The 25,335-nt window shown below is 49.4% G+C and overlaps 11 non-coding genes and 4 pseudogenes across 11 annotated transcripts; all 15 read right to left on the reverse strand.

The window, feature by feature from the left end:
- Window positions 1-5,552: 5,552 nt before the first annotated feature.
- LOC142119492 (U2 spliceosomal RNA) lies at window positions 5,553-5,709 on the reverse strand (annotated as a pseudogene).
- An 814-nt stretch (window positions 5,710-6,523) lies between these two features.
- LOC142119514 (U2 spliceosomal RNA) lies at window positions 6,524-6,714 on the reverse strand. Its single transcript, XR_012683354.1, has one exon. It is a non-coding gene; the product is annotated as a U2 spliceosomal RNA (small nuclear RNA).
- Window positions 6,715-7,528: 814 nt separating this feature from the next.
- Window positions 7,529-7,719, reverse strand: LOC142119515 (U2 spliceosomal RNA). The gene has a single exon (XR_012683355.1). It is a non-coding gene; the product is annotated as a U2 spliceosomal RNA (small nuclear RNA).
- An 814-nt stretch (window positions 7,720-8,533) lies between these two features.
- LOC142119516 (U2 spliceosomal RNA) lies at window positions 8,534-8,724 on the reverse strand. The gene has a single exon (XR_012683356.1). It is a non-coding gene; the product is annotated as a U2 spliceosomal RNA (small nuclear RNA).
- Window positions 8,725-9,538: 814 nt separating this feature from the next.
- LOC142119517 (U2 spliceosomal RNA) lies at window positions 9,539-9,729 on the reverse strand. The gene has a single exon (XR_012683357.1). It is a non-coding gene; the product is annotated as a U2 spliceosomal RNA (small nuclear RNA).
- An 814-nt stretch (window positions 9,730-10,543) lies between these two features.
- LOC142119519 (U2 spliceosomal RNA) lies at window positions 10,544-10,734 on the reverse strand. Its single transcript, XR_012683358.1, has one exon. It is a non-coding gene; the product is annotated as a U2 spliceosomal RNA (small nuclear RNA).
- Window positions 10,735-11,548: 814 nt separating this feature from the next.
- Window positions 11,549-11,739, reverse strand: LOC142119520 (U2 spliceosomal RNA). The gene has a single exon (XR_012683359.1). It is a non-coding gene; the product is annotated as a U2 spliceosomal RNA (small nuclear RNA).
- An 814-nt stretch (window positions 11,740-12,553) lies between these two features.
- On the reverse strand, window positions 12,554-12,744 carry LOC142119521 (U2 spliceosomal RNA). The gene has a single exon (XR_012683360.1). It is a non-coding gene; the product is annotated as a U2 spliceosomal RNA (small nuclear RNA).
- Window positions 12,745-13,558: 814 nt separating this feature from the next.
- Window positions 13,559-13,749, reverse strand: LOC142119522 (U2 spliceosomal RNA). Its single transcript, XR_012683361.1, has one exon. It is a non-coding gene; the product is annotated as a U2 spliceosomal RNA (small nuclear RNA).
- Window positions 13,750-14,563: 814 nt separating this feature from the next.
- LOC142119479 (U2 spliceosomal RNA) lies at window positions 14,564-14,744 on the reverse strand (annotated as a pseudogene).
- Window positions 14,745-16,296: 1,552 nt separating this feature from the next.
- On the reverse strand, window positions 16,297-16,469 carry LOC142119472 (U2 spliceosomal RNA; annotated as a pseudogene).
- A 5,650-nt stretch (window positions 16,470-22,119) lies between these two features.
- Window positions 22,120-22,276, reverse strand: LOC142119493 (U2 spliceosomal RNA; annotated as a pseudogene).
- Window positions 22,277-23,090: 814 nt separating this feature from the next.
- Window positions 23,091-23,281, reverse strand: LOC142119524 (U2 spliceosomal RNA). The gene has a single exon (XR_012683363.1). It is a non-coding gene; the product is annotated as a U2 spliceosomal RNA (small nuclear RNA).
- Window positions 23,282-24,095: 814 nt separating this feature from the next.
- Window positions 24,096-24,286, reverse strand: LOC142119525 (U2 spliceosomal RNA). The gene has a single exon (XR_012683364.1). It is a non-coding gene; the product is annotated as a U2 spliceosomal RNA (small nuclear RNA).
- Window positions 24,287-25,100: 814 nt separating this feature from the next.
- LOC142119526 (U2 spliceosomal RNA) lies at window positions 25,101-25,291 on the reverse strand. Its single transcript, XR_012683365.1, has one exon. It is a non-coding gene; the product is annotated as a U2 spliceosomal RNA (small nuclear RNA).
- Window positions 25,292-25,335: the final 44 nt, after the last annotated feature.

Raw genomic sequence — 25,335 nt, forward strand, 5'->3', positions numbered from 1 at the left:
ACAGGGCATAAAGTACAAGACATGACATCCTACACTATATACATCAAGTACTGCACTAACCATTCAAACTTTACAGTGTATTACAGTGCAATAAAATAACATTGGATGTGAGGGGGAGGTAGGTGAGAGGGGTAGGGTGATGGAGTCACGAGCAAAAAGTTTTTATTGAGGACAGACACAAAGGGAAGGGTGCATAAATAGCCATGACATTCAATAATACTTCATGCTGTGAAGGGGAATGGGTTGGAGGGGGAAAGGGAGGGGAGCACAAACCAAAGTTTTTTATTGAAAATAGACACAATGGGGAGGAGGAGAAGAGGAGACAACAATCAATCAATTACAATCAATCGTCGTCTTCATCTTCCTCAGGACTGTCAAGGGTGTTATAGTCTCTTAACAGGCTATGGATAAGCCTGCGACAGTCCTGGATGGTCATCTTCTCCCGCTTCAAGATGAGGCGGTTCCTGGCAAGCCACATAGCGTCCTTAAAACAGTTCATAAGGCGCCAGGCCTCCTGGATTGCCTCAACGGTGTGAGTCCCAGGAAATAATCCATAAAATACCGAATGGTATGAGAGGCAAGTCCTGGGCACACTGTCCTTAAGTTCATGTTCCAGGGCATCCAACAATGCCTGTGCAGTGGGACAGTCCCAAAAGATATGTTGAGCAGTCTCCCTCTTGGTAATACAAAAGGGGCAGTGAACATATCTGCACAGGTTTCGGGAGTGCATAAATGTCCTGAGAGGCAAACCCCCCTGAATGGCCATCCATGCAATGTCTTTATGTCCATTAGTCAGTCTCTTAGAGGCCACATTCTCCCAAACATGTTTGGCCGTGGCCACAGGGAGCCCTGGAACAGACTCCATAATGTCCTTAGCTCTGATGAGCTTGTGGATAGTTTTAGGTTTCCACAAGTCTGGTTTAAGTCCCTCCAGATGGTGCTCCCTCACAAATTGTCCAACATCCAGGTAAAACCAAGGTGTAGTCCAGTTGTAAGGGAAGGAGCTGTCCCACTTGTCCCAACCAAGTTTCCTCCAAAGAGGAAGAAGGAAAAAGCGTGACATGGACTTCCCAGCAGAGCAAACGTTCTTTTCAAGGAGTGTCCTGCGGATACAGTTGCAAACAAAGAAGGCCCGCAGCATGGTGGGGATATCAGGGATCCCTTTCCCACCTTTGTGGGGCTCCTTGTACATAACAGACCGCTTCACTCTGTCCATTTTGGAGCCCCAGATGAAGTGAAAGACTGTCCTCGTGATGGTCTTACAGACGGCAGCAAGAGGTGGCCAAGCTTGGGCCGTGTACTGAAGAACGGGAAGAATCTCGTTGCGCAGTACCAGTGCTTTCCCTTCGATGGTAAGAAGTCTGAGGCTCCACAGTCCAATCTTTTGCCGGACTGTTGCCAGTCTCTCTTCCCAGCACTTCAGGGCCGCCTCCTCTCCACCGAACCAAACTCCAAGAATTTTGATGAAGTCCGGCTTGATTGTGAAGGGGAATGCAGCGGGGGATGACAGGTGCCACTGACCAAACAGCATTGCCTCTGACTTCCCGCAGTTGACTTTTGCCCCTGAAGCTTGGCCGAAGTTGTTGCAGGTCTGGACGAGTGCTGCCACCGAACGCTGATCAGCGCAGAAGACAGTGACGTCGTCCATGTAGAGCGAACACTTGGCCTCTAGTCGGTCTGGACCCGGTGCGGTGATCCCTCTGATCTCTGGGTTTCGCCTGATGGACATCGCAAAGAGCTCTATACAACAGACAAAAAGGAGAGGTGAAAGAGGGCAGCCTTGTCTGACCCCAGACAGTACAGAGAAGGGGTCAGTCTTCCAGCCGTTCACCAACACCGAGCTGTAAATATCAAGGTACATCAGGTTAACATAAGAACAAAACATATCACCCAATCCAAACCTGCACAGAACCTTACGCATAAAACCATGAGAGACACGATCAAAGGCCTTCTCCTGATCAAGACTGACCAGGGCCACATGTGCATGGCGGTCTTTGATATAATGAACCGTGTCCCTCAGCAGCGCAAGGCTGTCTGCAATCCTTCTCCCAGGAATGCCACAAGTCTGATCAGGATGAACAATTCGCCCAATGACAACCTTTAGCCTGTTGGCTAGTACCTTGGCCAAAATCTTGTAGTCCACGTTCAGGAGGGAGATGGGCCTCCAATTTTTGAGGTCACATCTCTCTCCCTTGCGCTTGTACAAAATCGTGATCAAGCCCTCTCTCAGAGTAGGAGGCATCCTGCCCTCCACCACCATCTCCTCATACAGCTCTAGCAGGTCCGGGCCAATGAGGTCCCACAGCGCTACATAGAGCTCGGCTGGGAGGCCATCACTGCCCGGGGTCCTGCCCGGCCTAAAGGATTTAGCGGCAGAGTGCAGCTCCCCCAAGGTGAGGGGGGCATCCATAGCTGCCCTACCTGTAGGATCAATAGGGTTAGTGATACCTGACAGGAAAGATTCAGCTGCGTCGTCGTCTGTAGTCTTAGGGGAGTAGAGTTTGCCGTAGTAGTCTGAGACGACTCCCATGACGCCCTCCTTCCCCCTCCTGGGGGTGCCAGACTCGTCCCGCAGTTCAGTCAGGGGCGTGTGGCCGGAGTGGAGTTTTCTGAAAAAGAAAGAATTACATTTCTCACCCTTCTCCAGATTCTCCACCTTGGAACGGAAGATGATGCGATTGGCCTCTTCCTCGAAGTGCCTTTTCAGGCCCCCTTTGGCCTCAGCCAGATCATCCTTCACATCCCAGCCGCAGAGTTGGAGATCCAGCAGGGACTGCAGCTGACGCTGAAGTCTCCTGAAGTTTCTCTTCCTCTCACACGCCTGTTGGCGGCCTTTAGCCTGAAAGAAACTGCGAAACTTGCCCTTGACATACTCCCACCAGTTAGACATACAGTCAAAATACATTTTGTCATTTTTCCACATTACATAGGCATCCCTCAGCTCAACCATCACCTCTTCCTTTCCCAGCAGAGCGCAGTTCAGCTTCCAAGAGCCCGGGCCGGGAGGGAACCCGTGACCCAGAACACCTTCAAAGAGAATGGCCCTATGATCAGAGAAAAAGCAGGGAACCATGACATGCCTGTTTTGTCTTACCGCTCTCGATGTAAACACAAAGTCAATCCGGGAACGCACTGAGCCATCGGGGCGGCTCCAAGTATAATTCACAGAGCCGGCCCCCATAGATCCCACTGCATCCCGCAAGGATGCTTCGGCTACCATCTCCTGCAACAACCTGGAAGAAACATCAAGTTTAGCATTAGTACAAGAACTCCTACCATCTTCCTCTATAGGACAGTTAAAGTCCCCAGCCATCACTACCGCCCTGGTGGTTGCGAGCTGGGCCCGCAGGGTCTGGAAAAGCTCCAAACGCTCATTCTTACCCGGGGATGCATACACACAGATAAGCCTGATAGGCTCACCCGCCCAGGAGCCATCTACGATAAGCAATCTGCCGCAGACAAACTCCTGAACGGAATCTAATGTGAAGAGGCTTCCCCTGATAAGAATGGCGACCCCTGCAGACTTACAGTCACTCCCCCCAGACCAATAGGAGGGCCCGTGAGACCACTGCCTCCCCAGATGCCTGTAGGAACTAGAGAAAGGGAGAGAACATTCCTGCAACATGTAAACATCACATTTCTGACTGTCAAGAAAGGTAAACACAGACTGACGTCTAATCTTATCCTTCACACTCCTCACATTAATGGTAAAAAGAGAAAAGTTAGCCATTAGTTGGGAGAAAAAAGAGAGTTAGCACAGTCAATACATCAGTTACCCTCCTTGTCCGGTGGGACTTGGTCCGGTCTGCCCGTGTCCCCTTCGGGTGGGAGCAGACCTTTCTCCTCTAGCTGGTCGAATAGGCAGATTTGGGGCAGTTGCAGGAATTCTTCCTCCTCCTGCTCAGAATCCAGCAGCTCATCCACCATCTCTACCAGGGCCCCCTCTGACGGGAGAGGGTCCTCTTCCAGCTCGATTGCCTTTTTCTTGGAAGGGTCAGAGTCGCCTGCTGGGCTGTCCAGCTCTTTCCGCTTCCTTCTTTGTTTGTTCTCATCACCTGCAGACACAAGAGGGAGGAGGGGGGGGAAATCCTCCAGGGAAAGGGGGGGAGCTGCAGTAGCGGTGGAGGGGGTTAGTGCTACTGCAGGGGGAGGGGGTGTTGTGACAGCGGGGAGGGAGGGGGGTGCTGTCACAACAGGGGTGGGAGATATCTTACCAGCTCTTGGCTGCGGTGTGGGCTTCTGTTGCTTCCTCTGGGCTGGCTTGGGCTGCAGGGCAGGGGCAGGTCCGCTTTCCGGCAGTCCAATCCCGGCAGCTGCAGCGTAGGATCTGGCCCTCTGGGGGCAGTCCCTGTAGATGTGGCTGGCCAGGCCGCAGAGGTTGCAGGACAATTTTCTTGGGCAATCCTTGGACTCGTGCCCCGCCACCTTGCAGTTCCTGCAGGCTGAGACCTTGCAGCTTCTTGCCATGTGGTCAGCTTCCCCGCATTTTCTGCAGTTCCTCGGCTGATCGGCATAGTGGAGGAGGCCGGCAGAGCCGCCCAGGGCGAAGCTTGATGGCAGGTGTTGGAGTCCGTCAGTTGCCGTGCTGTCTTTCCTCAGTCTGATGATAATGGACCACTTGCCTGTCCAGAAGCCGTTGACATCCAGGATCTTGGAGGGGTCCTTGACCACGGAGCAGAAGCGGCTCAGGAAGGTAGCGATGTCCTTACCAGGGGTGTGAGGATTTCTCATGGAGACCGTGACTCTTCTCTCCTCTCTCTGGATGGGGCAGTTCCCCACGAAGCGGGAGAAGGGAGACTCCGGTCTCGCAGTCTTCACTGCCTCCCAGTACCTCTTGCAGATGGCAATGGAGGCGAAGGTGATGTACCAGATCCCTTTCAGGTAGTTCTGCACGCTGAGGGTTTCAGCCTTGGAGAAGCCCTGGTCCAGGATCATCTTCTTGCCGAAGGTCTCGGCCGTCATGTCTGGGACCCTTCCTTCCACTTCCTTCAGCTTCAGGACCACGGTCTGCCTCATCCAGGGTTCCAGGGTGGGGGTCTTCTGGGGGGTGTCCTGGTTGGGCTGGCCTTGTCCGGCAGCAGCAGGGGCGGTGGAGGCAGAGGTTCCGGCCACGGGGAGAGGCTTCGGGGCGGTGTTCTTTCCTCCCTTCTTCCCAGGGGCAGGAGCAGGGGTGGAGGCAGGAGCTGGGGTAGCTGAGGCCATCGTCCTGGCTCTTCCTGGGGTAGAGAGGCTGGTCGTCCGGGGTGGAGGGAGCAGTGCAGATGTCCTCCGGCTGGGTAGAGAGGAGCAGGGGCTTCCGCTGAAGAGGAGGCGCTTCTTCCAGTGGAGCAGGGCCCGAGGAGAGGAGGGCTTCTTCAGCCGGAGGTGCTCCCGGCGTCTTCTTCCCGGCAGGCAGGGGGGGTCGGCAGCGCTTCTTCCCCGGGGTCGGTCTTCTTGCTCCTGGCCGGCTTTGATCGGGTAACACAAGTCTCAAACAGTTCCTCACCAGGGTTAGAGTGTGCTATCGGATGAGCCACACTCAGGTATGTCCTCTGGGTTTTGGGCAGGAGAGAGACAAGTGCACCATGCAGCAGAGTCTACATCAGCCCCTCACCAATGTTAGAGTGCGCTATCGGATGAGCCACACTCAGCATAACCTCCACCGGGTAGTTGGTAAGCTGATAAGAACAGATACTACACTTGATCTTAGCCAAAAGGCCGAGAAGCGATAACCCGAAATGGGACCCAGGAAAGCGCCCGCTTCTCAGGCTAGGCCTGACAACTGTAGGAGACAGCCACGCCACACGCCGTATACTTTATTTAGCGGCGGCCCACAACACTCCATTGCTGCACATTCTAGGCCCGACTAGCCTGAAAAGCCTGACACCTTCACTGGGACCCTCTTTACACCTCTCTGTCTGCAAAGGCACGCACATGAGCCGAGGACTTTTCAAACGAGATGCCTGCAAAATTTGCATGAACTCCTCCCCTTGACCATAAGTGCAACGACGCCCGCTGATTAGTCGGCCTGCCGTTCCGTCCTCGTCTCCCCAGGCAATTAATCACACTGTCTGCCCAGCTTCTTTCGGAATATTCACAGCATGTCACAGAAACAGCACTTCAAGGTGCATCACAATTGTTTCTCGGGCCACCGGCAAGTAAATAGACAAGGAAGCTGCATGCTGCAACAGCAGGGTTCTAAAAGGTGTGTCATAATCCTCACTTGCCTTTATTCCGTCACTGGGTCCACAAGAGGGAGACACACTACGTCAGATTAATAGTTTCATTCATTCGGAGATCCAATTGAATTAGCAAATCACAAGTTGCTCCATTAAAGAAATAATTGGATCAATGCAGTAATCCTTTTGGACAAAGAAAAGGGTCTTCTTATCTGCAAATGCTTGTTTGCTAAGAGAGATAAGAAACAAAACAACAAAAAGACACAATAAATTGACACGAAATAAGACACAGGAGACAAAAATCTGTTCTTATGGATTTTTGTTGCTGAAAAGAGACATGATTCTATTTTTGGATAACTGGATAAGAGAAGTGCACCGGTCCTGGAAGTACTGCAATACCAGGTCAATGCGTGGAGTGGACAGAGCAAGCTCTTCTTCCATCTCCCTGTTCTAAAAATCCATTTAATATATGGCCCCCAGATAGGGGGCGTATCAGATATTAAACTGATAAGAACAGATACTACACTTGATCTTAGCCAAAAGGCCGAGAAGCGATAACCCGAAATGGGACCCAGGAAAGCGCCCGCTTCTCAGGCTAGGCCTGACAACTGTAGGAGACAGCCACGCCACACGCCGTATACTTTATTTAGCGGCGGCCCACAACACTCCATTGCTGCACATTCTAGGCCCGACTAGCCTGAAAAGCCTGACACCTTCACTGGGACCCTCTTTACACCTCTCTGTCTGCAAAGGCACGCACATGAGCCGAGGACTTTTCAAACGAGATGCCTGCAAAATTTGCATGAACTCCTCCCCTTGACCATAAGTGCAACGACGCCCGCTGATTAGTCGGCCTGCCGTTCCGTCCTCGTCTCCCCAGGCAATTAATCACACTGTCTGCCCAGCTTCTTTCGGAATATTCACAGCATGTCACAGAAACAGCACTTCAAGGTGCATCACAATTGTTTCTCGGGCCACCGGCAAGTAAATAGACAAGGAAGCTGCATGCTGCAACAGCAGGGTTCTAAAAGGTGTGTCATAATCCTCACTTGCCTTTATTCCGTCACTGGGTCCACAAGAGGGAGACACACTACGTCAGATTAATAGTTTCATTCATTCGGAGATCCAATTGAATTAGCAAATCACAAGTTGCTCCATTAAAGAAATAATTGGATCAATGCAGTAATCCTTTTGGACAAAGAAAAGGGTCTTCTTATCTGCAAATGCTTGTTTGCTAAGAGAGATAAGAAACAAAACAACAAAAAGACACAATAAATTGACACGAAATAAGACACAGGAGACAAAAATCTGTTCTTATGGATTTTTGTTGCTGAAAAGAGACATGATTCTATTTTTGGATAACTGGATAAGAGAAGTGCACCGGTCCTGGAAGTACTGCAATACCAGGTCAATGCGTGGAGTGGACAGAGCAAGCTCTTCTTCCATCTCCCTGTTCTAAAAATCCATTTAATATATGGCCCCCAGATAGGGGGCGTATCAGATATTAAACTGATAAGAACAGATACTACACTTGATCTTAGCCAAAAGGCCGAGAAGCGATAACCCGAAATGGGACCCAGGAAAGCGCCCGCTTCTCAGGCTAGGCCTGACAACTGTAGGAGACAGCCACGCCACACGCCGTATACTTTATTTAGCGGCGGCCCACAACACTCCATTGCTGCACATTCTAGGCCCGACTAGCCTGAAAAGCCTGACACCTTCACTGGGACCCTCTTTACACCTCTCTGTCTGCAAAGGCACGCACATGAGCCGAGGACTTTTCAAACGAGATGCCTGCAAAATTTGCATGAACTCCTCCCCTTGACCATAAGTGCAACGACGCCCGCTGATTAGTCGGCCTGCCGTTCCGTCCTCGTCTCCCCAGGCAATTAATCACACTGTCTGCCCAGCTTCTTTCGGAATATTCACAGCATGTCACAGAAACAGCACTTCAAGGTGCATCACAATTGTTTCTCGGGCCACCGGCAAGTAAATAGACAAGGAAGCTGCATGCTGCAACAGCAGGGTTCTAAAAGGTGTGTCATAATCCTCACTTGCCTTTATTCCGTCACTGGGTCCACAAGAGGGAGACACACTACGTCAGATTAATAGTTTCATTCATTCGGAGATCCAATTGAATTAGCAAATCACAAGTTGCTCCATTAAAGAAATAATTGGATCAATGCAGTAATCCTTTTGGACAAAGAAAAGGGTCTTCTTATCTGCAAATGCTTGTTTGCTAAGAGAGATAAGAAACAAAACAACAAAAAGACACAATAAATTGACACGAAATAAGACACAGGAGACAAAAATCTGTTCTTATGGATTTTTGTTGCTGAAAAGAGACATGATTCTATTTTTGGATAACTGGATAAGAGAAGTGCACCGGTCCTGGAAGTACTGCAATACCAGGTCAATGCGTGGAGTGGACAGAGCAAGCTCTTCTTCCATCTCCCTGTTCTAAAAATCCATTTAATATATGGCCCCCAGATAGGGGGCGTATCAGATATTAAACTGATAAGAACAGATACTACACTTGATCTTAGCCAAAAGGCCGAGAAGCGATAACCCGAAATGGGACCCAGGAAAGCGCCCGCTTCTCAGGCTAGGCCTGACAACTGTAGGAGACAGCCACGCCACACGCCGTATACTTTATTTAGCGGCGGCCCACAACACTCCATTGCTGCACATTCTAGGCCCGACTAGCCTGAAAAGCCTGACACCTTCACTGGGACCCTCTTTACACCTCTCTGTCTGCAAAGGCACGCACATGAGCCGAGGACTTTTCAAACGAGATGCCTGCAAAATTTGCATGAACTCCTCCCCTTGACCATAAGTGCAACGACGCCCGCTGATTAGTCGGCCTGCCGTTCCGTCCTCGTCTCCCCAGGCAATTAATCACACTGTCTGCCCAGCTTCTTTCGGAATATTCACAGCATGTCACAGAAACAGCACTTCAAGGTGCATCACAATTGTTTCTCGGGCCACCGGCAAGTAAATAGACAAGGAAGCTGCATGCTGCAACAGCAGGGTTCTAAAAGGTGTGTCATAATCCTCACTTGCCTTTATTCCGTCACTGGGTCCACAAGAGGGAGACACACTACGTCAGATTAATAGTTTCATTCATTCGGAGATCCAATTGAATTAGCAAATCACAAGTTGCTCCATTAAAGAAATAATTGGATCAATGCAGTAATCCTTTTGGACAAAGAAAAGGGTCTTCTTATCTGCAAATGCTTGTTTGCTAAGAGAGATAAGAAACAAAACAACAAAAAGACACAATAAATTGACACGAAATAAGACACAGGAGACAAAAATCTGTTCTTATGGATTTTTGTTGCTGAAAAGAGACATGATTCTATTTTTGGATAACTGGATAAGAGAAGTGCACCGGTCCTGGAAGTACTGCAATACCAGGTCAATGCGTGGAGTGGACAGAGCAAGCTCTTCTTCCATCTCCCTGTTCTAAAAATCCATTTAATATATGGCCCCCAGATAGGGGGCGTATCAGATATTAAACTGATAAGAACAGATACTACACTTGATCTTAGCCAAAAGGCCGAGAAGCGATAACCCGAAATGGGACCCAGGAAAGCGCCCGCTTCTCAGGCTAGGCCTGACAACTGTAGGAGACAGCCACGCCACACGCCGTATACTTTATTTAGCGGCGGCCCACAACACTCCATTGCTGCACATTCTAGGCCCGACTAGCCTGAAAAGCCTGACACCTTCACTGGGACCCTCTTTACACCTCTCTGTCTGCAAAGGCACGCACATGAGCCGAGGACTTTTCAAACGAGATGCCTGCAAAATTTGCATGAACTCCTCCCCTTGACCATAAGTGCAACGACGCCCGCTGATTAGTCGGCCTGCCGTTCCGTCCTCGTCTCCCCAGGCAATTAATCACACTGTCTGCCCAGCTTCTTTCGGAATATTCACAGCATGTCACAGAAACAGCACTTCAAGGTGCATCACAATTGTTTCTCGGGCCACCGGCAAGTAAATAGACAAGGAAGCTGCATGCTGCAACAGCAGGGTTCTAAAAGGTGTGTCATAATCCTCACTTGCCTTTATTCCGTCACTGGGTCCACAAGAGGGAGACACACTACGTCAGATTAATAGTTTCATTCATTCGGAGATCCAATTGAATTAGCAAATCACAAGTTGCTCCATTAAAGAAATAATTGGATCAATGCAGTAATCCTTTTGGACAAAGAAAAGGGTCTTCTTATCTGCAAATGCTTGTTTGCTAAGAGAGATAAGAAACAAAACAACAAAAAGACACAATAAATTGACACGAAATAAGACACAGGAGACAAAAATCTGTTCTTATGGATTTTTGTTGCTGAAAAGAGACATGATTCTATTTTTGGATAACTGGATAAGAGAAGTGCACCGGTCCTGGAAGTACTGCAATACCAGGTCAATGCGTGGAGTGGACAGAGCAAGCTCTTCTTCCATCTCCCTGTTCTAAAAATCCATTTAATATATGGCCCCCAGATAGGGGGCGTATCAGATATTAAACTGATAAGAACAGATACTACACTTGATCTTAGCCAAAAGGCCGAGAAGCGATAACCCGAAATGGGACCCAGGAAAGCGCCCGCTTCTCAGGCTAGGCCTGACAACTGTAGGAGACAGCCACGCCACACGCCGTATACTTTATTTAGCGGCGGCCCACAACACTCCATTGCTGCACATTCTAGGCCCGACTAGCCTGAAAAGCCTGACACCTTCACTGGGACCCTCTTTACACCTCTCTGTCTGCAAAGGCACGCACATGAGCCGAGGACTTTTCAAACGAGATGCCTGCAAAATTTGCATGAACTCCTCCCCTTGACCATAAGTGCAACGACGCCCGCTGATTAGTCGGCCTGCCGTTCCGTCCTCGTCTCCCCAGGCAATTAATCACACTGTCTGCCCAGCTTCTTTCGGAATATTCACAGCATGTCACAGAAACAGCACTTCAAGGTGCATCACAATTGTTTCTCGGGCCACCGGCAAGTAAATAGACAAGGAAGCTGCATGCTGCAACAGCAGGGTTCTAAAAGGTGTGTCATAATCCTCACTTGCCTTTATTCCGTCACTGGGTCCACAAGAGGGAGACACACTACGTCAGATTAATAGTTTCATTCATTCGGAGATCCAATTGAATTAGCAAATCACAAGTTGCTCCATTAAAGAAATAATTGGATCAATGCAGTAATCCTTTTGGACAAAGAAAAGGGTCTTCTTATCTGCAAATGCTTGTTTGCTAAGAGAGATAAGAAACAAAACAACAAAAAGACACAATAAATTGACACGAAATAAGACACAGGAGACAAAAATCTGTTCTTATGGATTTTTGTTGCTGAAAAGAGACATGATTCTATTTTTGGATAACTGGATAAGAGAAGTGCACCGGTCCTGGAAGTACTGCAATACCAGGTCAATGCGTGGAGTGGACAGAGCAAGCTCTTCTTCCATCTCCCTGTTCTAAAAATCCATTTAATATATGGCCCCCAGATAGGGGGCGTATCAGATATTAAACTGATAAGAACAGATACTACACTTGATCTTAGCCAAAAGGCCGAGAAGCGATAACCCGAAATGGGACCCAGGAAAGCGCCCGCTTCTCAGGCTAGGCCTGACAACTGTAGGAGACAGCCACGCCACACGCCGTATACTTTATTTAGCGGCGGCCCACAACACTCCATTGCTGCACATTCTAGGCCCGACTAGCCTGAAAAGCCTGACACCTTCACTGGGACCCTCTTTACACCTCTCTGTCTGCAAAGGCACGCACATGAGCCGAGGACTTTTCAAACGAGATGCCTGCAAAATTTGCATGAACTCCTCCCCTTGACCATAAGTGCAACGACGCCCGCTGATTAGTCGGCCTGCCGTTCCGTCCTCGTCTCCCCAGGCAATTAATCACACTGTCTGCCCAGCTTCTTTCGGAATATTCACAGCATGTCACAGAAACAGCACTTCAAGGTGCATCACAATTGTTTCTCGGGCCACCGGCAAGTAAATAGACAAGGAAGCTGCATGCTGCAACAGCAGGGTTCTAAAAGGTGTGTCATAATCCTCACTTGCCTTTATTCCGTCACTGGGTCCACAAGAGGGAGACACACTACGTCAGATTAATAGTTTCATTCATTCGGAGATCCAATTGAATTAGCAAATCACAAGTTGCTCCATTAAAGAAATAATTGGATCAATGCAGTAATCCTTTTGGACAAAGAAAAGGGTCTTCTTATCTGCAAATGCTTGTTTGCTAAGAGAGATAAGAAACAAAACAACAAAAAGACACAATAAATTGACACGAAATAAGACACAGGAGACAAAAATCTGTTCTTATGGATTTTTGTTGCTGAAAAGAGACATGATTCTATTTTTGGATAACTGGATAAGAGAAGTGCACCGGTCCTGGAAGTACTGCAATACCAGGTCAATGCGTGGAGTGGACAGAGCAAGCTCTTCTTCCATCTCCCTGTTCTAAAAATCCATTTAATATATGGCCCCCAGATAGGGGGCGTATCAGATATTAAACTGATAAGAACAGATACTACACTTGATCTTAGCCAAAAGGCCGAGAAGCGATAACCCGAAATGGGACCCAGGAAAGCGCCCGCTTCTCAGGCTAGGCCTGACAACTGTAGGAGACAGCCACGCCACACGCCGTATACTTTATTTAGCGGCGGCCCACAACACTCCATTGCTGCACATTCTAGGCCCGACTAGCCTGAAAAGCCTGACACCTTCACTGGGACCCTCTTTACACCTCTCTGTCTGCAAAGGCACGCACATGAGCCGAGGACTTTTCAAACGAGATGCCTGCAAAATTTGCATGAACTCCTCCCCTTGACCATAAGTGCAACGACGCCCGCTGATTAGTCGGCCTGCCGTTCCGTCCTCGTCTCCCCAGGCAATTAATCACACTGTCTGCCCAGCTTCTTTCGGAATATTCACAGCATGTCACAGAAACAGCACTTCAAGGTGCATCACAATTGTTTCTCGGGCCACCGGCAAGTAAATAGACAAGGAAGCTGCATGCTGCAACAGCAGGGTTCTAAAAGGTGTGTCATAATCCTCACTTGCCTTTATTCCGTCACTGGGTCCACAAGAGGGAGACACACTACGTCAGATTAATAGTTTCATTCATTCGGAGATCCAATTGAATTAGCAAATCACAAGTTGCTCCATTAAAGAAATAATTGGATCAATGCAGTAATCCTTTTGGACAAAGAAAAGGGTCTTCTTATCTGCAAATGCTTGTTTGCTAAGAGAGATAAGAAACAAAACAACAAAAAGACACAATAAATTGACACGAAATAAGACACAGGAGACAAAAATCTGTTCTTATGGATTTTTGTTGCTGAAAAGAGACATGATTCTATTTTTGGATAACTGGATAAGAGAAGTGCACCGGTCCTGGAAGTACTGCAATACCAGGTCAATGCGTGGAGTGGACAGAGCAAGCTCTTCTTCCATCTCCCTGTTCTAAAAATCCATTTAATATATGGCCCCCAGATAGGGGGCGTATCAGATATTAAACTGATAAGAACAGATACTACACTTGATCTTAGCCAAAAGGCCGAGAAGCGATAACCCGAAATGGGACCCAGGAAAGCGCCCGCTTCTCAGGCTAGGCCTGACAACTGTAGGAGACAGCCACGCCACACGCCGTATACTTTATTTAGCGGCGGCCCACAACACTCCATTGCTGCACATTCTAGGCCCGACTAGCCTGAAAAGCCTGACACCTTCACTGGGACCCTCTTTACACCTCTCTGTCTGCAAAGGCACGCACATGAGCCGAGGACTTTTCAAACGAGATGCCTGCAAAATTTGCATGAACTCCTCCCCTTGACCATAAGTGCAACGACGCCCGCTGATTAGTCGGCCTGCCGTTCCGTCCTCGTCTCCCCAGGCAATTAATCACACTGTCTGCCCAGCTTCTTTCGGAATATTCACAGCATGTCACAGAAACAGCACTTCAAGGTGCATCACAATTGTTTCTCGGGCCACCGGCAAGTAAATAGACAAGGAAGCTGCATGCTGCAACAGCAGGGTTCTAAAAGGTGTGTCATAATCCTCACTTGCCTTTATTCCGTCACTGGGTCCACAAGAGGGAGACACACTACGTCAGATTAATAGTTTCATTCATTCGGAGATCCAATTGAATTAGCAAATCACAAGTTGCTCCATTAAAGAAATAATTGGATCAATGCAGTAATCCTTTTGGACAAAGAAAAGGGTCTTCTTATCTGCAAATGCTTGTTTGCTAAGAGAGATAAGAAACAAAACAACAAAAAGACACAATAAATTGACACGAAATAAGACACAGGAGACAAAAATCTGTTCTTATGGATTTTTGTTGCTGAAAAGAGACATGATTCTATTTTTGGATAACTGGATAAGAGAAGTGCACCGGTCCTGGAAGTACTGCAATACCAGGTCAATGCGTGGAGTGGACAGAGCAAGCTCTTCTTCCATCTCCCTGTTCTAAAAATCCATTTAATATATGGCCCCCAGATAGGGGGCGTATCAGATATTAAACTGATAAGAACAGATTTTTTTTTTTTTTTATTGAAAGCCTAGGTAGTCTGAAAGACTCCAATCAGTGCTCTCGTGCCCAAGTGTCCGAAAAAATAAGTGAAAACTTAAAAAACGTGCACAAGGGATGCAGAACTGGCCCTCCTCAATAAAGGAAAGGCCCTAGTCCCCGACCCCCGGATCCATAAGGACCCTTAGGGGGCAAGGGTCTTCAGACCCCCCTTCGCTGCGAGGCTAGGGGGGGTCCCTTTGGCCCTGGGATCCACCGAGGCTTCACCCAGGGCTCGACAACTAGCTCACCCCCGGGAGGGTGAGCCAACGATGGGGTTTTCAGGGGGACCGGAACCTGATGGCCACACAGCCCCCCCTAGATCTTCGGGGGTATAGAGCCCATAAGGACCTTATCCGCACCCTAAAATCCGTGAATAAAACATAGAAAAAAGTGGAGTGACAAAACAGGTGAGAAAATAAATAGTGCCGTGTATAACGGCCCCAGCCTTTCGGCCGAGATTTTAAAAATTATTCCTGCCTAGCCAAAAGGCCGGGGCAAGGAAAGGTGTGTGGCTTGAAAGTGGGGTTTGTGCAAAGTGCCGTATCAAGTGAGGGTCCCACGCCCCAGGTGATTATGGCACCCCTGGGTCACCACTCCAGGGGCACTAGCCCAGGCTTTCAAAGCCACCGGCCTTCTGGCCAGACCAAGCTTTCCCATGGTCCTTTCAGGCACAGGCAAACCCTACTCAGACAGGTACTCACTTGATCTTAGCCAAAAGGCCGAGAAGCGATAACCCGAAATGGGACCCAGGAAAGCGCCCGCTTCTCAGGCTAGGCCTGACAACTGTAGGAGACAGCCACGCCACACGCCGTATACTTTATTTAGCGGCGGCCCACAACACTCCATTGCTGCACATTCTAGGCCCGACTAGCCTGAAAAGCCTGACACCTTCACTGGGACCCTCTTTACACCTCTCTGTCTGCAAAGGCACGCACATGAGCCGAGGACTTTTCAAACGAGATGCCTGCAAAATTTGCATGAACTCCTCCCCTTGACCATAAGTGCAACGACGCCCGCTGATTAGTCGGCCTGCCGTTCCGTCCTCGTCTCCCCAGGCAATTAATCACACTGTCTGCCCAGCTTCTTTCGGAATATTCACAGCATGTCACAGAAACAGCACTTCAAGGTGCATCACAATTGTTTCTCGGGCCACCGGCAAGTAAATAGACAAGGAAGCTGCATGCTGCAACAGCAGGGTTCTAAAAGGTGTGTCATAATCCTCACTTGCCTTTATTCCGTCACTGGGTCCACAAGAGGGAGACACACTACGTCAGATTAATAGTTTCATTCATTCGGAGATCCAATTGAATTAGCAAATCACAAGTTGCTCCATTAAAGAAATAATTGGATCAATGCAGTAATCCTTTTGGACAAAGAAAAGGGTCTTCTTATCTGCAAATGCTTGTTTGCTAAGAGAGATAAGAAACAAAACAACAAAAAGACACAATAAATTGACACGAAATAAGACACAGGAGACAAAAATCTGTTCTTATGGATTTTTGTTGCTGAAAAGAGACATGATTCTATTTTTGGATAACTGGATAAGAGAAGTGCACCGGTCCTGGAAGTACTGCAATACCAGGTCAATGCGTGGAGTGGACAGAGCAAGCTCTTCTTCCATCTCCCTGTTCTAAAAATCCATTTAATATATGGCCCCCAGATAGGGGGCGTATCAGATATTAAACTGATAAGAACAGATTTTTTGATTGAAAAAGTAGCTTTATTTTGTATAAAGTACAAAAAACACAGTTCATACATTTCATTCAAGTGTACGCAGTACACCGTAAGACATGATCATGCATACGTTTTAGTACAATACAGGGCATAAAGTACAAGACATGACATCCTACACTATATACATCAAGTACTGCACTAACCATTCAAACTTAAAACGTATCACAGTACAATAAAATAACATTGGATGTGAGGGGGAGGTAGGTGAGAGGGGTAGGGTGATGGAGTCACGAGCAAAAAGTTTTTATTGAGGACAGACACAAAGGGAAGGGTGCATAAATAGACATGACATTCAATAATACTTCATGCTGTGAAGGGGAATGAGTTGGAGGGGGAAAGGGAGGGGAGCACAAACCAAAGTTTTTTATTGAAAATAGACACAATGGGGAGGAGGAGAAGAGGAGACAACAATCAATCAATTACAATCAATCGTCGTCTTCATCTTCCTCAGGACTGTCAAGGGTGTTATAGTCTCTTAACAGGCTATGGATAAGCCTGCGACAGTCCTGGATGGTCATCTTCTCCCGCTTCAAGATGAGGCGGTTCCTGGCAAGCCACATAGCGTCCTTAAAACAGTTCATAAGGCGCCAGGCCTCCTGGATTGCCTCAACGGTGTGAGTCCCAGGAAATAATCCATAAAATACCGAATGGTATGAGAGGCAAGTCCTGGGCACACTGTCCTTAAGTTCATGTTCCAGGGCATCCAACAATGCCTGTGCAGTGGGACAGTCCCAAAAGATATGTTGAGCAGTCTCCCTCTTGGTAATACAAAAGGGGCAGTGAACATATCTGCACAGGTTCCGGGAGTGCATAAATGTCCTGAGAGGCAAACCCCCCTGAATGGCCATCCATGCAATGTCTTTATGTCCATTAGTCAGTCTCTTAGAGGCCACATTCTCCCAAACATGTTTGGCCGTGGCCACAGGGAGCCCTGGAACAGACTCCATAATGTCCTTAGCTCTGATGAGCTTGTGGATAGTTTTAGGTTTCCACAAGTCTGGTTTAAGTCCCTCCAGATGGTGCTCCCTCACAAATTGTCCAACATCCAGGTAAAACCAAGGTGTAGTCCAGTTGTAAGGGAAGGAGCTGTCCCACTTGTCCCAACCGAGTTTCCTCCAAAGAGGAAGAAGGAAAAAGCGTGACATGGACTTCCCAGCAGAGCAAACGTTCTTTTCAAGGAGTGTCCTGCGGATACAGTTGCAAACAAAGAAGGCCCGCAGCATGGTGGGGATATCAGGGATCCCTTTCCCACCTTTGTGGGGCTCCTTGTACATAACAGACCGCTTCACTCTGTCCATTTTGGAGCCCCAGATGAAGTGAAAGACTGTCCTCGTGATGGTCTTACAGACGGCAGCAAGAGGTGGCCAAGCTTGGGCCGTGTACTGAAGAACGGGAAGAATCTCGTTGCGCAGTACCAGTGCTTTCCCTTCGATGGTAAGAAGTCTGAGGCTCCACAGTCCAATCTTTTGCCGGACTGTTGCCAGTCTCTCTTCCCAGCACTTCAGGGCCGCCTCCTCTCCACCGAACCAAACTCCAAGAATTTTGATGAAGTCCGGCTTGATTGTGAAGGGGAATGCAGCGGGGGATGACAGGTGCCACTGACCAAACAGCATTGCCTCTGACTTCCCGCAGTTGACTTTTGCCCCTGAAGCTTGGCCGAAGTTGTTGCAGGTCTGGACGAGTGCTGCCACCGAACGCTGATCAGCGCAGAAGACAGTGACGTCGTCCATGTAGAGCGAACACTTGGCCTCTAGTCGGTCTGGACCCGGTGCGGTGATCCCTCTGATCTCTGGGTTTCGCCTGATGGACATCGCAAAGAGCTCTATACAACAGACAAAAAGGAGAGGTGAAAGAGGGCAGCCTTGTCTGACCCCGGACAGTACAGAGAAGGGGTCAGTCTTCCAGCCGTTCACCAACACCGAGCTGTAAATATCAAGGTACATCAGGTTAACATAAGAACAAAACATATCACCCAATCCAAACCTGCACAGAACCTTACGCATAAAACCATGAGAGACACGATCAAAGGCCTTCTCCTGGTCAAGACTGACCAGGGCCACATGTGCGTGGCGGTCTTTGATATAATGAACCGTGTCCCTCAGCAGCGCAAGGCTGTCTGCAATCCTTCTCCCAGGAATGCCACAAGTCTGATCAGGATGAACAATTCGCCCAATGACAACCTTTAGCCTGTTGGCTAGTACCTTGGCCAAAATCTTGTAGTCCACGTTCAGGAGGGAGATGGGCCTCCAATTTTTGAGGTCACATCTCTCTCCCTTGCGCTTGTACAAAATCGTGATCAAGCCCTCTCTCAGAGTAGGAGGCATCCTGCCCTCCACCACCATCTCCTCATACAGCTCTAACAGGTCCGGGCCAATGAGGTCCCACAGCGCTACATAGAGCTCGGCTGGGAGGCCATCACTGCCCGGGGTCCTGCCCGGCCTAAAGGATTTAGCGGCAGAGTGCAGCTCCCCCAAGGTGAGGGGGGCATCCATAGCTGCCCTACCTGTAGGATCAATAGGGTTAGTGATACCTGACAGGAAAGATTCAGCTGCGTCGTCGTCTGTAGTCTTAGGGGAGTAGAGTTTGCCGTAGTAGTCTGAGACGACTCCCATGACGCCCTCCTTCCCCCTCCTGGGGGTGCCAGACTCGTCCCGCAGTTCAGTCAGGGGCGTGTGGCCGGAGTGGAGTTTTCTGAAAAAGAAAGAATTACATTTCTCACCCTTCTCCAGATTCTCCACCTTGGAACGGAAGACGATGCGATTGGCCTCTTCCTCGAAGTGCCTTTTCAGGCCCCCTTTGGCCTCAGCCAGATCATCCTTCACATCCCAGCCGCAGAGTTGGAGATCCAGCAGGGACTGCAGCTGACGCTGAAGTCTCCTGAAGTTTCTCTTCCTCTCACACGCCTGTTGGCGGCCTTTAGCCTGAAAGAAACTGCGAAACTTGCCCTTGACATACTCCCACCAGTTAGACATACAGTCAAAATACATTTTGTCATTTTTCCACATTACATAGGCATCCCTCAGCTCAACCATCACCTCTTCCTTTCCCAGCAGAGCGCAGTTCAGCTTCCAAGAGCCAGGGCCGGGAGGGAACCCGTGACCCAGAACACCTTCAAAGAGAATGGCCCTATGATCAGAGAAAAAGCAGGGAACCATGACATGCCTGTTTTGTCTTACCGCTCTCGATGTAAACACAAAGTCAATCCGGGAACGCACCGAGCCATCGGGGCGGCTCCAAGTATAATTCACAGAGCCGGCCCCCATAGATCCCACTGCATCCCGCAAGGATGCTTCGGCTACCATCTCCTGCAACAACCTGGAAGAAACATCAAGTTTAGCATTAGTACAAGAACTCCTACCATCTTCCTCTATAGGACAGTTAAAGTCCCCAGCCATCACTACCGCCCTGGTGGTTGCGAGCTGGGCCCGCAGGGTCTGGAAAAGCTCCAAACGCTCATTCTTACCCGGGGATGCATACACACAGATAAGCCTGATAGGCTCACCCGCCCAGGAGCCATCTACGATAAGCAATCTGCCGCAGACAAACTCCTGAACGGAATCTAATGTGAAGAGGCTTCCCCTGATAAGAATGGCGACCCCTGCAGACTTACAGTCACTCCCCCCAGACCAATAGGAGGGCCCGTGAGACCACTGCCTCCCCAGATGCCTGTAGGAACTAGAGAAAGGGAGAGAACATTCCTGCAACATGTAAACATCACATTTCTGACTGTCAAGAAAGGTAAACACAGACTGACGTCTAATCTTATCCTTCACACTCCTCACATTAATGGTAAAAAGAGAAAAGTTAGCCATTAGTTGGGAGAAAAAAGAGAGTTAGCACAGTCAATACATCAGTTACCCTCCTTGTCCGGTGGGACTTGGTCCGGTCTGCCCGTGTCCCCTTCGGGTGGGAGCAGACCTTTCTCCTCTAGCTGGTCGAATAGGCAGATTTGGGGCAGTTGCAGGAATTCTTCCTCCTCCTGCTCAGAATCCAGCAGCTCATCCACCATCTCTACCAGGGCCCCCTCTGACGGGAGAGGGTCCTCTTCCAGCTCGATTGCCTTTTTCTTGGAAGGGTCAGAGTCGCCAGCTGGGCTGTCCAGCTCTTTCCGCTTCCTTCTTTGTTTGTTCTCATCACCTGCAGACGCAAGAGGGAGGAGGGGGGGGAAATCCTCCAGGGAAAGGGAGGGAGCTGCAGTAGCGGTGGAGGGGGTTAGTGCTACTGCAGGGGGGGGGGGTGTTGTGACAGCGGGGAGGGAGGGGGGTGCTGTCACAACAGGGGTGGGAGATATCTTACCAGCTCTTGGCTGCGGTGTGGGCTTCTGTTGCTTCCTCTGGGCTGGCTTGGGCTGCAGGGCAGGGGCAGGTCCGCTTTCCGGCAGTCCAATCCCGGCAGCTGCAGCGTAGGATCTGGCCCTCTGGGGGCAGTCCCTGTAGATGTGGCTGGCCAGGCCGCAGAGGTTGCAGGACAATTTTCTTGGGCAATCCTTGGACTCGTGCCCCGCCACCTTGCAGTTCCTGCAGGCTGAGACCTTGCAGCTTCTCGCCATGTGGTCAGCTTCCCCGCATTTTCTGCAGTTCCTCGGCTGATCGGCATAGTGGAGGAGGCCGGCAGAGCCGCCCAGGGCAAAGCTTGATGGCAGGTGTTGGAGTCCGTCAGTTGCCGTGCTGTCTTTCCTCAGTCTGATGATAATGGACCACTTGCTTGTCCAGAAGCCGTTGACATCCAGGATCTTGGAGGGGTCCTTGACCACGGAGCAGAAGCGGCTCAGGAAGGTAGCGATGTCCTTACCAGGGGTGTGAGGATTTCTCATGGAGACCGTGACTCTTCTCTCCTCTCTCTGGATGGGGCAGTTCCCCACGAAGCGGGAGAAGGGAGACTCCGGTCTCGCAGTCTTCACTGCCTCCCAGTACCTCTTACAGATGGCAATGGAGGCGAAGGTGATGTACCAGATCCCTTTCAGGTAGTTCTGCACGCTGAGGGTTTCAGCCTTGGAGAAGCCCTGGTCCAGGATCATCTTCTTGCCGAAGGTCTCGGCCGTCATGTCTGGGACCCTTCCTTCCACTTCCTTCAGCTTCAGGACCACGGTCTGCCTCATCCAGGGTTCCAGGGTGGGGGTCTTCTGGGGGGTGTCCTGGTTGGGCTGGCCTTGTCCGGCAGCAGCAGGGGCGGTGGAGGCAGAGGTTCCGGCCACGGGGGGAGGCTTCGGGGCGGTCGTCTTTCCTCCCTTCTTCCCAGGGGCAGGAGCAGGGGTGGAGGCAGGAGCTGGGGTAGCTGAGGCCATCGTCCTGGCTCTTCCTGGGGTAGAGAGGCTGGTCGTCCGGGGTGGAGGGAGCAGTGCAGATGTCCTCCCGCTGGGTAGAGAGGAGCAGGGGCTTCCGCTGAAGAGGAGGCGCTTCTTCCAGTGGAGCAGGGCCCGAGGAGAGGAGGGCTTCTTCAGCCGGAGGTGCTCCCGGCGTCTTCTTCCCGGCAGGCAGGGGGGGTCGGCAGCGCTTCTTCCCCGGGGTCGGTCTTCTTGCTCCTGGCCGGCTTTGATCGGGTAACACAAGTCTCAAACAGTTCCTCACCAGGGTTAGAGTGTGCTATCGGATGAGCCACACTCAGGTATGTCCTCTGGGTTTTGGGCAGGAGAGAGACAAGTGCACCATGCAGCAGAGTCTACATCAGCCCCTCACCAATGTTAGAGTGCGCTATCGGATGAGCCACACTCAGCATAACCTCCACCGGGTAGTTGGTAAGCTGATAAGAACAGATACTACACTTGATCTTAGCCAAAAGGCCGAGAAGCGATAACCCGAAATGGGACCCAGGAAAGCGCCCGCTTCTCAGGCTAGGCCTGACAACTGTAGGAGACAGCCACGCCACACGCCGTATACTTTATTTAGCGGCGGCCCACAACACTCCATTGCTGCACATTCTAGGCCCGACTAGCCTGAAAAGCCTGACACCTTCACTGGGACCCTCTTTACACCTCTCTGTCTGCAAAGGCACGCACATGAGCCGAGGACTTTTCAAACGAGATGCCTGCAAAATTTGCATGAACTCCTCCCCTTGACCATAAGTGCAACGACGCCCGCTGATTAGTCGGCCTGCCGTTCCGTCCTCGTCTCCCCAGGCAATTAATCACACTGTCTGCCCAGCTTCTTTCGGAATATTCACAGCATGTCACAGAAACAGCACTTCAAGGTGCATCACAATTGTTTCTCGGGCCACCGGCAAGTAAATAGACAAGGAAGCTGCATGCTGCAACAGCAGGGTTCTAAAAGGTGTGTCATAATCCTCACTTGCCTTTATTCCGTCACTGGGTCCACAAGAGGGAGACACACTACGTCAGATTAATAGTTTCATTCATTCGGAGATCCAATTGAATTAGCAAATCACAAGTTGCTCCATTAAAGAAATAATTGGATCAATGCAGTAATCCTTTTGGACAAAGAAAAGGGTCTTCTTATCTGCAAATGCTTGTTTGCTAAGAGAGATAAGAAACAAAACAACAAAAAGACACAATAAATTGACACGAAATAAGACACAGGAGACAAAAATCTGTTCTTATGGATTTTTGTTGCTGAAAAGAGACATGATTCTATTTTTGGATAACTGGATAAGAGAAGTGCACCGGTCCTGGAAGTACTGCAATACCAGGTCAATGCGTGGAGTGGACAGAGCAAGCTCTTCTTCCATCTCCCTGTTCTAAAAATCCATTTAATATATGGCCCCCAGATAGGGGGCGTATCAGATATTAAACTGATAAGAACAGATACTACACTTGATCTTAGCCAAAAGGCCGAGAAGCGATAACCCGAAATGGGACCCAGGAAAGCGCCCGCTTCTCAGGCTAGGCCTGACAACTGTAGGAGACAGCCACGCCACACGCCGTATACTTTATTTAGCGGCGGCCCACAACACTCCATTGCTGCACATTCTAGGCCCGACTAGCCTGAAAAGCCTGACACCTTCACTGGGACCCTCTTTACACCTCTCTGTCTGCAAAGGCACGCACATGAGCCGAGGACTTTTCAAACGAGATGCCTGCAAAATTTGCATGAACTCCTCCCCTTGACCATAAGTGCAACGACGCCCGCTGATTAGTCGGCCTGCCGTTCCGTCCTCGTCTCCCCAGGCAATTAATCACACTGTCTGCCCAGCTTCTTTCGGAATATTCACAGCATGTCACAGAAACAGCACTTCAAGGTGCATCACAATTGTTTCTCGGGCCACCGGCAAGTAAATAGACAAGGAAGCTGCATGCTGCAACAGCAGGGTTCTAAAAGGTGTGTCATAATCCTCACTTGCCTTTATTCCGTCACTGGGTCCACAAGAGGGAGACACACTACGTCAGATTAATAGTTTCATTCATTCGGAGATCCAATTGAATTAGCAAATCACAAGTTGCTCCATTAAAGAAATAATTGGATCAATGCAGTAATCCTTTTGGACAAAGAAAAGGGTCTTCTTATCTGCAAATGCTTGTTTGCTAAGAGAGATAAGAAACAAAACAACAAAAAGACACAATAAATTGACACGAAATAAGACACAGGAGACAAAAATCTGTTCTTATGGATTTTTGTTGCTGAAAAGAGACATGATTCTATTTTTGGATAACTGGATAAGAGAAGTGCACCGGTCCTGGAAGTACTGCAATACCAGGTCAATGCGTGGAGTGGACAGAGCAAGCTCTTCTTCCATCTCCCTGTTCTAAAAATCCATTTAATATATGGCCCCCAGATAGGGGGCGTATCAGATATTAAACTGATAAGAACAGATACTACACTTGATCTTAGCCAAAAGGCCGAGAAGCGATAACCCGAAATGGGACCCAGGAAAGCGCCCGCTTCTCAGGCTAGGCCTGACAACTGTAGGAGACAGCCACGCCACACGCCGTATACTTTATTTAGCGGCGGCCCACAACACTCCATTGCTGCACATTCTAGGCCCGACTAGCCTGAAAAGCCTGACACCTTCACTGGGACCCTCTTTACACCTCTCTGTCTGCAAAGGCACGCACATGAGCCGAGGACTTTTCAAACGAGATGCCTGCAAAATTTGCATGAACTCCTCCCCTTGACCATAAGTGCAACGACGCCCGCTGATTAGTCGGCCTGCCGTTCCGTCCTCGTCTCCCCAGGCAATTAATCACACTGTCTGCCCAGCTTCTTTCGGAATATTCACAGCATGTCACAGAAACAGCACTTCAAGGTGCATCACAATTGTTTCTCGGGCCACCGGCAAGTAAATAGACAAGGAAGCTGCATGCTGCAACAGCAGGGTTCTAAAAGGTGTGTCATAATCCTCACTTGCCTTTATTCCGTCACTGGGTCCACAAGAGGGAGACACACTACGTCAGATTAATAGTTTCATTCATTCGGAGATCCAATTGAATTAGCAAATCACAAGTTGCTCCATTAAAGAAATAATTGGATCAATGCAGTAATCCTTTTGGACAAAGAAAAGGGTCTTCTTATCTGCAAATGCTTGTTTGCTAAGAGAGATAAGAAACAAAACAACAAAAAGACACAATAAATTGACACGAAATAAGACACAGGAGACAAAAATCTGTTCTTATGGATTTTTGTTGCTGAAAAGAGACATGATTCTATTTTTGGATAACTGGATAAGAGAAGTGCACCGGTCCTGGAAGTACTGCAATACCAGGTCAATGCGTGGAGTGGACAGAGCAAGCTCTTCTTCCATCTCCCTGTTCTAAAAATCCATTTAATATATGGCCCCCAGATAGGGGGCGTATCAGATATTAAACTGATAAGAACAGATACTACACTTGATCTTAGCCAAAAGGCCGAGAAGCGATAACCCGAAATGGGACCCAGGAAAGCGCCCGCTTCTCAGGCTAGG

Source organism: Mixophyes fleayi, unplaced genomic scaffold (assembly GCF_038048845.1).
Source record: "Mixophyes fleayi isolate aMixFle1 unplaced genomic scaffold, aMixFle1.hap1 Scaffold_190, whole genome shotgun sequence".
Classification (NCBI taxonomy): Eukaryota; Metazoa; Chordata; class Amphibia; order Anura; family Limnodynastidae; genus Mixophyes; species Mixophyes fleayi.